This window comes from Sus scrofa, chromosome 14, assembly GCF_054392235.1.
Source record: "Sus scrofa isolate SSC_HxYL_T2T_F1_AM1 chromosome 14, Sscrofa_HxYL_maternal_Yorkshire_Landrace_v2.0, whole genome shotgun sequence".
Lineage (NCBI taxonomy): Eukaryota > Metazoa > Chordata > Mammalia > Artiodactyla > Suidae > Sus > Sus scrofa.
The window spans coordinates 74,582,251-74,595,158 of record NC_139396.1 but is presented as its reverse complement, the minus strand read 5'-3'; the positions used below and the strand labels follow the sequence as shown (position 1 = coordinate 74,595,158).

The following is a 12,908-nucleotide window of genomic DNA, read 5'->3' as shown; positions in this document are numbered from 1 at the left end:
TAAACTCCCCTCAACTCTGAAAGTTGGAGGAGCAGATAGAACAGACCATCGTAGGAAGAACTCATTGAATACTCTAGGCAGGTATCAAGGAATATCCCTGGTCTTGCCAAGGGGGGACTCTTATAGGCAGCCTGAAGCAGTGTCAGAGGAACTAACAATGTCAAGCAGAGTCGCTCCTGCTAAAGGTCCCTGATCTATCAGGAAAAGAGGATTCGGGAGTGGTGACAGGAATTCAGAAAGTAAGTTTTCTGGATCTTCTAGTCTGCTGGAACCACAGGCACCTGGTTTGTTTCCAGGATATATGGAACTTCAACAGATAGCACATGAAGAAAACAGAAAAATAGGAGAGGGTGCCAAGGAGTTGATCTATTTGTGAGCCACTAGTAGTGGCACTGGTCAAGCCAGGAAACACAACTGCAAATTTTATGCTTGGCCCATCATAGGACTCTACACTGACAGGAGAACAATAGCATTTTATAGCACAGGCAGCTCAAGAAAACCCTGAGCATAGGTGATAGAAGCCTTTTGTGTGGCTGTGAAAAGTGGTTACTGCTAATTAGGGTTAGAGGCAAAACCAGTAGCCTGGCCACAAAAGCAAGTATAGAAAAACATCAAATAGCTCCCATCAACATGTTACCTGAGCGTGGTTTAGAGAGTCGCCCCTTGTGGAAACACTAGGGAATGACATAGTTGTCCTTTTCCTCCTGTGGGCCCTATGTGGGTACTACGGCCCTGCACCTTGTCAAGGTGCAATTTTCACCAAGGCCTCGTAAGCTGGACCAGTATAGTTAGCCTCATAAGCTATACATGTATAATATAGTTAGATAGTCAGAGAATCTATAATGTAGTAAAAATTAAGGCTATCAACTTAGTTTATGTTGGCTCTGGAGGAATACATTATATAGAGCCTATAAAGGGCAAAGTAATCATAGCTGCACAATATTAATCATTTTCCTCTCATAGTTTGCTGGGCAGTATTCTTCTGTAGGTTAAAATGCTTAAGGCACAATGTGATAAATTTTTTTTGTATCAAAGATAAAGCTAATAGGAGTTCCCATCATGGCTCAGTGGTTATCGAATCCGACTAGGAACCATGAGGTTGTGGGTTCGATCCCTGACCTCGCTCAGTGGGTTAAGGATCCAGTGTTGCTGTGAGCCATGGTGTAGTAATTCCCTGCAAGACCCCTCTTACAAAGCTGTCTGTATTAAACATAATTTGGAGCTCACTCAGAGCAAAAATTCTTCAACTAAGGGGTGTTTGTCAAAAGTAATTATAGGCAGGTGTCTTAACCTTACACTGCCTGATGTAATGGAGGATAATAGTTGGTGCCAACTACAGACTAATGAAAAAGATTAAAATTAAAAGCTGAGAAATGAGATGCCCATTATGTTTTTGAAAAGTTATGCCATATTCTGAGAACCTAGAAGTCCATACACATATGTACTTTCCCAGAAAAGATTTGAGAGAACCCTAAGCTCTCACATCACTAACTTTGAAGCTCCATATAAGCACAAAGTAAAGGAAAATGCAGAAGTGTTAACTGCCTTACTGAGGGCTGAAAGCATTCCTGGACAAAAACATAAAGCAAAGATTTGGGGATTTATTGATATTCCTGGCATTTAAGGAAATACACACCTTTCAATCATTGGGTAAGCCAAAATAAAGCCAACAGAGTAGAGATTTCAATGATCCATACATGAAAAAACACTGACTTTACAGAATTATTTCATAAGTTGCTAAATGATAAAACAACTAAAACAAGCAGCAGCAACAGACTTTGGAAAGGGGGAACATCTGATTTCTAGAGTTGCCACACTCTTATTATTTTAAATTTCCATTGTCAACAACAACAAAAAAAATATAGCAATATGCAAAGAAACAACAAAGTGTGGCCCATACATGGGAAAAGCAATCAATAAATAGAAATTGCTCTTAAGGATGTCCAGACATGGGACTTGCTGCACAATTTTAAATCAGCTATTTTAAATATGATTTAAAGAGTTAAAGCAAGTGTAAATAACTGAAGAAGAGTATAAGAAAAATCTAAAAGTGTCTCATCAAATAGAGAATATAATTAAAGAGACAAAATTATATAGAGACAGATATGTATCTATATATATATATGTAACTATATATAATATAGAAATTCCGAATGTGAAATGTGTGATAGCAGAATTTTTTTAAAAAATCACTAGAGAGTCTCAAGAGCATATTTGAACTGGAAAAAGAAAGAATTGGTGAATCCAAATGTAGCCCAATTGAGATTATCCAGTCTGAGAAACAGAAAAAAATAGAATGAAGGAAATTTGATGGAACTTCAAATATACGTAAGCCCCATCAAGAGCACCAGTTTACACAGTGATGGTACAAGAAGGAGAGAAGAAGAGGGAAAAGGGCAGAACTTTTTAAAAAGGAAATTACGTCTCAATAATTTGAGTAAAAAAATCATACAAGTATATGCTCTGATCACAGTGGAATGAATTAGAAATAAATGAAGTCTGGAGTTCCCATTGTGGCCCAGTGGGTTACAAACCGCTCTAGTATCCATGAGGATGTGGGTTTGGTCCCTGGAAGACTCAACACTCATCAATTTCAAACGTAGTAAAAGTGAAAGAAACCAAGACGGTACAGAACTGGCATAGGAATACATCAATAGACTGATGGAAAAGGAGTCCAGAAATAAACCCATACATCCATAACCAACTGATTATTGGCAGGGCTGCTGAGAGAATTCAATGTGCAAAGAAGTCTTTTCAACAAGTGGCACTGGGGTTACTTTATATCCACTTGAAAAAGAGTAAACTTGTATCCCTAATATACATCATATAAGAATGAACTCAGAATTGATTGAAGACTTAAATTTAACAAGAAAAAAACTATACAATTCTTAGTAGAAAATATAAATATTTGTAAACCTTAAATTAAGCAATGGTTCCTTAGATATAACACCTAAAGCACAAGCAATTAAAAAAATAAATAAATTGGACTTTATCAAATTAAAAACAAAATTTGTGCTTCAAAAGACACTCTCAAAAAAATGAAAAGATAGCACAAAGAGCAATAGAAAATATTTGCAAAAAATCTGATGAGTCCATGTTCAGAATATTTTTAAAAACTCAACAATAAAGACATAACTTGATTACAAACAGACATAACTTGATTACAAACAAAATTTGAATAGATATTTCTCCAAAGTTTTTATACAAATGGCCATGGACAGATGCTCAACATCATTAGTCACTAGATAAATTAAAATCAAAACCACAATGAAATATTTCATCCCTAGTAGGAGAGCTATAATCAGTAATGGAAAATAGCAAGTTTTGATGAGGATATAGAGAAACTGGAACTCTGAGACATTGGTGGTAGGGATGTAAAATAGTGGAACAACTTTGGAAAACAGTTTGACAATGCCTTAAAAGGTTAACAAGAACATAACCAAGGAATTCCACCTCTAGATATGAATCCCACAGAAATGAATATATGTTCACACTAAGACTTCTATACAAATGATCATAGCAATATTATTCATAATAACCAAATGTGGAAAGAACTCAAAAGTATACCAACAGATGAATAGATCATTTATATATGCTATACTATACAATGAAATATTATTCATTCATAAAAGGGAGGGAAGTATCAATATGCTACAACATGGTGAACCTTAAAAAACGTACTGCTAAATGAAAGAAACCAAACATAAAAGGCCATGTAGTATATGCTATAATTTACATTAAATTCCAGAATAGGAAAATCCATAGAGATAGAAACTAGATTACTGGTTTCCAGGAGCTAGAGGAAGGAAGAAATGGAGAATGACTGATGATAGCTCTGGGATTTCTTTTTGAGGGAAATGAAAATTTTCTGAATTGTGATGATTATTGCACAAATTTTGGCCTATACTATAAATCTTTGAATGGTTTAAAAGGGTGAATTTTATGATGTTAATTGAATTTACAGTTTTCAAATCTATGAACAAAATTTTATTTTTTATTTATTTATTTATCTTTTTTGCCATTTCTTGGGCCGCTCCCATGGCATATGGAGATTCCCAAGCTAGGGGTCGAATCGGAGCTATAGCCGCTGGCCTATGCCAGAGCCACAGCAACGTGGGATCCGAGCCACGTCTGCCACCTACACCACAGCTCACGGCAATGCCAGATCCCCAACCCACTGAGCGAGGCCAGGGATCGAACCCACAAGCTCATAGTTCCTAGTCGGATTTGTTAACCACTGAGCCACGATGGAAACTCCTACAAACAAGGTTTTAAAAAGCGAAAACAAAAATTACAAGGAATTTATATTTAAACATGGATGTTTATTTTTACTCTTTACTGAAACTCAAAAAAGTACTTTTTAAAAGTTGTAGTTATAAACACAATGGATGAGTTGCATGGTATGTGAATTATATTTTTATAAAGAATTTTTAAAGTATAAACACATGAAAATAAAGAAAACAAGGAGTTCCCGTTGTGGTGCAGCAGAAATGAATTTGAGTAGGAACCATGAAGTTGTGGGTTTGATCTCTGGCCTTGCTCAGCAGGCTAAGGATCCATCGTGTAGTGTAGGTTGCAGACACACCTCAGATCTGGCATTGCTATGGCTGTGGCATAGGCCAGCAGCAGCTCCAATTAGACCCCTAGCCTAGGAACCTCCATATGCCATGGGTATGGCCCTAAAAAGCATAAAGAAAGACAGACACACAGACAGACAGAAAAAAAGAAAGGAAGGAAAAGTGATATAAATGGACAAGCTTTGTTGACAAATCTTCAAAGGTTAGAGAGCTGGCAAAAGAGAGAAAACTAAGTTAACAGTTAAAAAAAAAAAAAAAAAAAAAAAACCTGAAAGTTAAGAGCTTTCAGAAGGCAATGTAAAGAGAAGCAAATTAATCCATACTACAAAATCTAGAAAATGATAAAGAATAGGGATGACTTACCCCAGAAGGCATACGTGGAACTGTGGCATTGAAAATAAGGTAGTATGGGAGTCCCTGTTGTGGCTCAGCAGTAACAAAACTGACCAGTAGCCACAACGACAGTGTTTGATCCTTGGCCTCACTCATTGCTATGAGCTGTGGTGTAGGTTGCCATTGCCGTTCACATCTTGAGTTGCTGTGACTGTGGCATAGGCCATTGGTGGCTACAGCTCTGACTTGACCCCTAGCCTGCGAACTTCCATATGCCATGAGTATAGCCCTAAAAAGAGCCCCAAAAAACAAAAAACCCACAAAATACTTATTTAAAAAAAGAAGGTAATTTGTTAGATATCTTTATGAAGGTTAGAGTTTCAAGTTCCCTTTTATCCCTAGCGGAGACCAGCATTTATCCTTCAGAGAAACTGAACTGACAGTTTCCAGATATAAGTCATACAGTGAGTGTGCATGAGGAACTCTACCAAAAACAGGGAGATTCGAAGACATTCTCCAGATAAGCTCCCAAATGGCTGACATGCTGGCTACCTATCTTCAGACAAAAGATTAGCAATATTTCTTCTGGAAAACCTCCTAGAATAAGAAAGAATACTTGCTGTTACATATATCTAGGTATCCCACTGTTATGATTAATTTTATGTGTCAATTCTGCTGGGCCACTGTTAGTCAAACATTATTCTGGGTCTTTCTATCAGAATGTTTTAGATGAAACTAAGTTTAAATTGGTAGACTAATTTAAATACAGATTTTCCACCATAATGGTGGGCCTCATGCAATCAGTTGAAGGCTTGAAGAGAACCAAAGGCTGACTTCCCAAGAGGGAATTGTGCCAGCAGAAGGCCTTTAGACTTGAACTGCACCACTGTTCAGTACCTAAGTTCTTCCCTAAGTTCTCAAGCCTGCCCATTTTGGACTTGCTAGCCTCCAAAATCTGATGAGTAAATTCCTTGAAATGAATCTCTCTCTCTCTTTCTCTCCCTGTATGGTGCTATATACATACCTTCTATTGATTCTGTTTCTCCAGAGTACTTTGACAATATACCTACAAAGAAAAGCCCAGCTTACCATCCTATCCATTACATTGAGGTCTATCATTCCCATATATGAACATAGTTCTGATTTTAATAATTCTTCAAGACAAATAAACACATTTGAGGAAAATTTGTGAGATCAAATCAAAGAGATCAGAGGATTTCAGAAGAGAAAATTACAATGCAAAAATAGGAAAAGTTTTATAAGTTAGAATTAACCCCTGTAGTAATAAGATAATCTTTCCATTACAGAAGAAGAATAAAAAAGAGTAGATAAAAAGAATGTTTTCTGAAATTAAAAATATGATAACTAGAATTTTAAAATCCAGTAAGTTATCTAAAGCTATTATTAGAAAATCTTCCAGAAATACTCATAAAGAAAGCTGGGAAATAGGAAATCAAATGGGTGATAAACAGATTTGCAGACGTGACATTTCTCAAAAATTAACCTTAGGAGCACCACATTCATTCTCATGATGGTAATGAAATTTGTACATTAAAATGGACAGTGTATCAGGAAGATTACATAGAATCCAGGAGAGAGGATCCAACACAGGATTCAACCAAAGAATCTTCCTAGGATCTAAATGACTAAGGAACAGATGTGTACTTGGACAAGAAAACAGTCCAGGTAGGGACAGAACAGTCTTCCCAGAAGGAGATTTTAAGCCAAAGATTTTTTAAAATGTATTATTATTTTATAAGAAGTGTGTAAGCATTCCATAGGAGAATTTTAGAGAGTTTATGACAAGTTTAAAGAAAATTCAGCACATAAAATAATATGTATAGAAAATTAAGATTACTATGGAATTAGCATACATCAACACAAAACATCAGATAATCCAATGCAACTCAGTAGACACATGGTATGAAGAAACTATTTACAGAATTATAAACAACAAGGGGCTATTGCACATAAAAGACATTAGTATAAATTAAAGAATTTGTAATTAGGGAAATTAAAATATAGCAAGAGTAAGACATGCTAGCAGTCTGGTAATACCAAGTGTAATAAAGGATGTTGACCCAAAGAAATGGATACTGGTTGTAGGACTATAAATTTGCCCAAATATTTGGAGAGCAATTAGGCAATATGGATTAAAATTGATTTGCATAGTCTTGAACTCAGGAATTAAATGCTAAAGACATTTTCACATAGTTGCATATGGACATATGAGCAAAAGTATTTACTACAGTCATAAAAACATAACGCATTTTTTTGGATACATACAATATTGTTGAAAGCATAAAAACAGATCTGGCATGATAAACACTAAATTCAGGATCAAGGTTAATTGGGAAGAGAGGGAAGGGAATGGAATTATGTCAACTGAATCTGTGAATGCTGCTCTAAAGCAAAAGTAGCCATATGTAGCTCTGTTTTAGTTTGATTTTTAAAACTGGGTAGCTACATGGTTGTTTATGAATATTATTCTCTATACTTTTAAATATGTTATAAATATTTCTTAATTTTAAAAAATGGATAAGTATATGATGAAGAAATTAATATTTATATTAATTGTAATCTGAAAAGTATGAATATGGAAAGAAAAAGTAGGGTGAGATTGAAGTGGGAAGAATGAACTCATGAAATATTACCCAGATCAGCAAGCATGAACATCTGTGTTTCATACCAACAGGAGAACACAGCGTGGAAAGCAAGAGGAAATGATTCCAGGTCTTAAGTGTTGAAGTGAGCCTTATGATGAGACAAACTGGTTTCTTCTCAACAATGCCTGTGGTGAGTGGTGAGAACTTCCCCTGGCTTTGCACTTCAGTAAAGAGCTTAGTATTAAATTCAGTGTGATATCCCACCACAGTTTCCTCATCTGTAAAAAATTAGGTGAGCTTTTATGAAGAGAACTATGGCTTCCACCTCTACAATACATAGGATTACTTTTGGTTTCTGATTGCAGTGTTTTATTCTTAAAATTAAAATAGCTAAATAAAATATCTTCCCCCACCCAAACTACTATAGCATTTTACCTTTCATGCATCTTGGACCAGCATCTTTATAGACTTGTCCTTTTAAAATGTCCTGGTCTCCTTCATTTTCAAGCACTTCCTTTAATTGTTTTTTTTTTCCACCCTAAGCAAAATCCATTTTTCCTTGGCTTTGGCCTAAATATTTGTTCAAGTGCATTTCATTCCTTAACAAGAACAATTTCCAGGAGTGTCCTGGAAAAAAATGTAAAAAATGGGGTCAAAATGTGATACTACTAATTATCACAGCTAAAATTGATTTAAATTTTCTGATCCACATGTAAAAGACAATCCATGTAACAGGTATTTCCCATTTCAAAAGTAAAATAAGAATTAGAAAAATAAATATCCTAATAATTTATTTGATTCAAAAGAAAAATAAAATCATTTAAATACCAAATAACTTCAACACCAGTATCAGAAGTATCTTTTACAATTGAAGTATTATTCAGGAACAGACCATTTGGCTCAGGAGAGCCAAACTGGGTAACATGAGAAAAACTCTTAACAGAGTTTGTCCTAGTCAAAGTTTCATTTTAATAACTGCTTTAAGTTAAACATTTACAAAATAAACTATGTTATTCCAGTAGTGCTCCTTTAGTGTGTGTGTGTATAGTATATACTAAAGTATATAAATATTTTTTAATTTAGCTATATTAAATGCTAGTATATGTATCTATCAACCTTAAGATTTTTCTTAGAATTTTCCATCTTCAGTGTTGTGCACTTTGGAAATCAAGAGTAAAGAAGCAAGTAAAAAATGAGGACATATAAACTAATAGGACACCTTATTTGAAAGGATAAATGGAGTCTTTGAATAGAGGCTAAACCCCTTTGCTTTGGTAATCATGAGGAAAAGATACAAGTTTAATACATAATTCCATTCTTTCAGATAATGTAATCTTAGTGCAACCAATTCCATCTTCCTTCTCTTCCTCTTTTAAACATGTGTCCAATAGCAACATTAAACACCTCACTGTAAAAGTTGTGAATCATTAGGTAAATGAAGGAAAGAGAAGCACAAGTGTAAGTTGATGCAAAATGAGCAAAGCAGTGAATTGTCAAGCAAAGAAAAACAAGAAATACTCTATACTGCTGAATATCAGATCAACTCAGCCTCAGAGAATATTGACCCTCAGGCAACCCTGAGCAGGAACTTGGAAAGACAGATAGTATGGTTGCCTAGAACACTCAGATGACTTCAAGAGTTGGCAGCCTGTTAAGTGACCTAATACCAATTTTCGTTATATTCTAAGAGGTCTAACCCTTTAGACAAAATAAAAGACCAGGAATCTCTGGGCCATGACAATCCTTCATAAGGATGTTAACCACTATCTTTTGTTTCAGAGCAGAACCCGCCCAGAGCCTGGTAATACAAAGGAAATATTGAAAACGAACATCGGACAGTCAGCCATGTGATCTATAGCTGCACTGTCCAGTACATTAGCCACTAGCTATGAATGAATTTAAATGTTTTAAAAATAAGTAAAATCAAAGATGCAGTTCCTCAGTAGCACTTGCTACATTCGGGTCCTCAGTGGCCAACATACAAGATAGCACAGATGTAGGACATTTCCATCATCTGGGCAGTTCTAAGCCAGAGTCTTGCTATTCAAAGTGTGACCATGAGTCAACAGCATTGGTATCCACAGTTTTTAGAAATGCAGAAATTTGGGTCATGTGATCTGTATGCACATTAAAAGTATAAAGAGTTCTGGTCTATAGCTCATTCCAGGACTCCAGTCATTAAAAGATAACTAGAATACAAGTCAGAAGCGTGAGATGGTAGATTGTATAACAACTATCTAAATGGAGTTCCCGTTGTGGTTCAGTGGTTAATGAATCCGACTGGTATCCATGAGGATGCAGGTTCGATCCCTGGCCTCATTCTGTGAGTTAAGGATACAGAATTGCCATGTGCTGTGGTATAGGCTGGCAGCTACAGCTCTGATTCGACACCTAGCCTGGGAAATCCCATGTGCTGTGGGTGCGGCCCTAAAGAGACAAAAGACAAAAAAGAAAAAAAAGAAAAAATAAAGAACTATCCATGAGCCCACTTTTGTCCCAGGTTCATCCAAATAACCTTGGATGCATAACCTCTTCTTGTGGAGCTGAGATGACTAATATTCTATTTTGATCAAGACTGGGTAGTTAGCAAATATACCCGCAAACAAAGAACAATAACAAATAACAAATTCAAATAGTACTTACTATTTGCTTGACACTTTTTGCTGGGCAGTTAGTCATTTTCTAAATTATTCCACTTAAGTGACCTTCAAACACTTTTACTAATGATATAATTTAGCCTCAACAAGTGTAAAAATCATGCCCATGATCACACAGCTAATAAGTGGCAGAGCCAAATTTGAAGAAAAGAAAAAAAAAATGGTTTATTTTTCTTAATCAACAGAAAATTAAGAAATATATGCTGTTATTTTTTGTTTCAAGGCTTAGAATTTCTAACAGTAATTACTACTGTGGCGGATATTAAATAAACCTTATTTCAGAGTCTGCTAAGAGGATATGACTAAGATTTTGTGCCCAGGCTCAGCAGTGGTGAAAAGAAATATTTATAATTTCCTTAAAAGCTTTTAGTCTTTTGGAAAGGCTCTAATCTATATTAGCAGAGATTGTACCCTTGAAGTGACACTCAGTTTTATCCTCGGTGCATTTGGAAATCTGAATTTCAGATTCTCTCAGCCTTACTTAACAGAGGGCCACTTTTCTGCATGCATTTTTTTTTTTTTTTTTTTTTTTTTTTTGTCTTTTGTCTTCTGTTGTTGTTGTTGTTGTTGTTGTTGCTATCTCTTGGGCCGCTTCCACGGCATATGGAGGTTCCCAGGCTAGGGGTCAAATCGGAGATGTAGCCACCGGCCTACGCCAGAGCCACAACAACGCGGGATCCGAGCCGCGTCTGCAACCTACACCACAGCTCACGGCAACGCCTGATCGTTAACCCACTGAGCAAGGGCAGGGACCGAACCCGCAACCTCATGGTTCCTAATCGGATTCGTTAACCACTGCGCCACGACGGGAACTCCTGCATGCATTATTAACTTTAACGCCTACTCTTGTTTCCCCAAAATCAGAGAGCACTGTGATCTCCTATTAGCTATGAGAGCTAACTGCAAAGTTCTTAGTAACATAGGCAAAACTGAGTGTTCTACTAGTGAGTATATCAAGACAGCACTTTAGAAAACATGGTTTGAACAATTGTTATACTGACCAGCATAAGCAGTGGCTTGTCCACTTGGTTTGTTGCTAAAGACTACCCTTAACACAAGTTAAAGTACATGAATTCTTTCAATCACCAGCAGCAGAAAAAGCTGGTCTTTTATAAGTGTGTTTTTTCATTTTTAAGCAGGTAATGCAAGCAACTGTTTTCTTAGTGATTTTAAAGAAAATAGAAGCCTATAGATTAAAAAGAAAATTTAATGACGATTACCCAACAAATTCTCATTAAATATAGAGTAGTTCCATTTACAGTTATTTGATGTCAACTATTTATTTTTTTATTTACCAGTTTGCCCTATCTTAAACTTTTTGAACACATAGTTCATAAATTCTAAGTTGGTGTTAGATAGGTATTATATATATGTATATGTTAGATATGTATTTAAATATTTTGCAGTTATCTATTTAATATTTAAATATAAATTACACTTTTTTAACAACAAAATGATTTGATAAGTGATTATAGCACGCAATATTTTCACACTGTGTGGTGGAAACTAAATTTCAGAAACAATCTTGTGTTTATTTAAGGCAATCAAGTTTGTTGACGAGTTTGGAGAATTGAATAGGGTAAATTATCTTTAATCTAAAAAAATAGAAGTTTAAATAATTAATGGACTTTCATGTGGATAAATTTTGTGTAGCATCATAATGCAGATCTAGCATCAGTAAATAAATAATGGTGAGGATAAATTCTAAAGCATTAATTTCTAAAAATTATGCTTTTAAAAATATTAAACATAGGAAAAAATTAAGATGTTGGGTTGTAGGTCACCTACCAACCTCTTGGGGGAGCTCATTTCATTCCATCAGGGAGAAATGCTGTCAGTCGATCAAGGGAAAATTGAAGTTCTGAAAGATTTCCAGTTGCTATGCTAGTGGGTGAAGTTTTAGGAGCCATATCAATGGAGGTCTCAGTGTTCTTCCTTCTTGTAGTTTTTGTTCCTTTCCTCTCCTGCTGCAGTTATGATAAGGTGGCCTGAAGATTACTTCTGCCTGCATGGGTTCTTACATTTGGACAGTAAGCCAATGGTCATAATACAGAAGCCTGATGCACTGGAAATTAGGTTAGGCAAACATAGCTGCAGACCTAAAGAAAAAGATGTCCATGGGCATCATGGTTTTCAAGGGAACTAGCATGGAGGATATTTCACCGGCTAACCTCTTATTTGGGCCTTAAGATAAAGGCAAAGAATAGCTGTCCTGGTTTGTTTGTTTACTTATTTATTTATTTATATTATTTGGCAATATGAAACATTGACAGGATATCTTGTCAATATTCAAATAGTAATGAATTAAAATATTTTCTTTTATATTAGTTCCTCATAGTCTGTTAACTTCTTATGAAGGCACAATGTAGTTATTCAACAAATATTCAAAATAAATTTTATAACTAACTTACCTTAGGCAACATATTTAGCAGCTCAGAACAAAGCATTATGAGTGTTACTCCTCATCACTTTGCTTCACACACATATGGCCGCTACAAATATAAAGTCATTGTATATTGTGTTTTCTTCCCATTTATATATGATAGTACCATTCCAAAGTGTTTGCCTTGGCAAAGTGTAGAAATTTACGTGAATTCATTTCTAAAATAATCACCTGAAATTATTAATTGTTGATTATATTCTCTGAAGAGTTGATTAATTCATTTATTAACTCATCCTATGATTCATTTAGCCAAAGTTTGACAGATAATTAAATAAAGTAACTATGTTAAAAA

The 12,908-nt window shown here is 35.4% G+C and overlaps 1 long non-coding RNA gene across 1 annotated transcript in view; it reads left to right on the top strand.

Moving 5' to 3' along the window:
* LOC146396788 (uncharacterized) overlaps nucleotides 1-12,908 on the top strand; it is a 107,245-nt gene that overhangs the window by 17,216 nt on the left and 77,121 nt on the right. The window contains exon 2 of the long non-coding RNA XR_014827824.1: nucleotides 7,606-7,706. This is a non-coding gene — a long non-coding RNA (uncharacterized LOC146396788). The remainder of the gene's footprint in view (nucleotides 1-7,605; nucleotides 7,707-12,908) is intronic.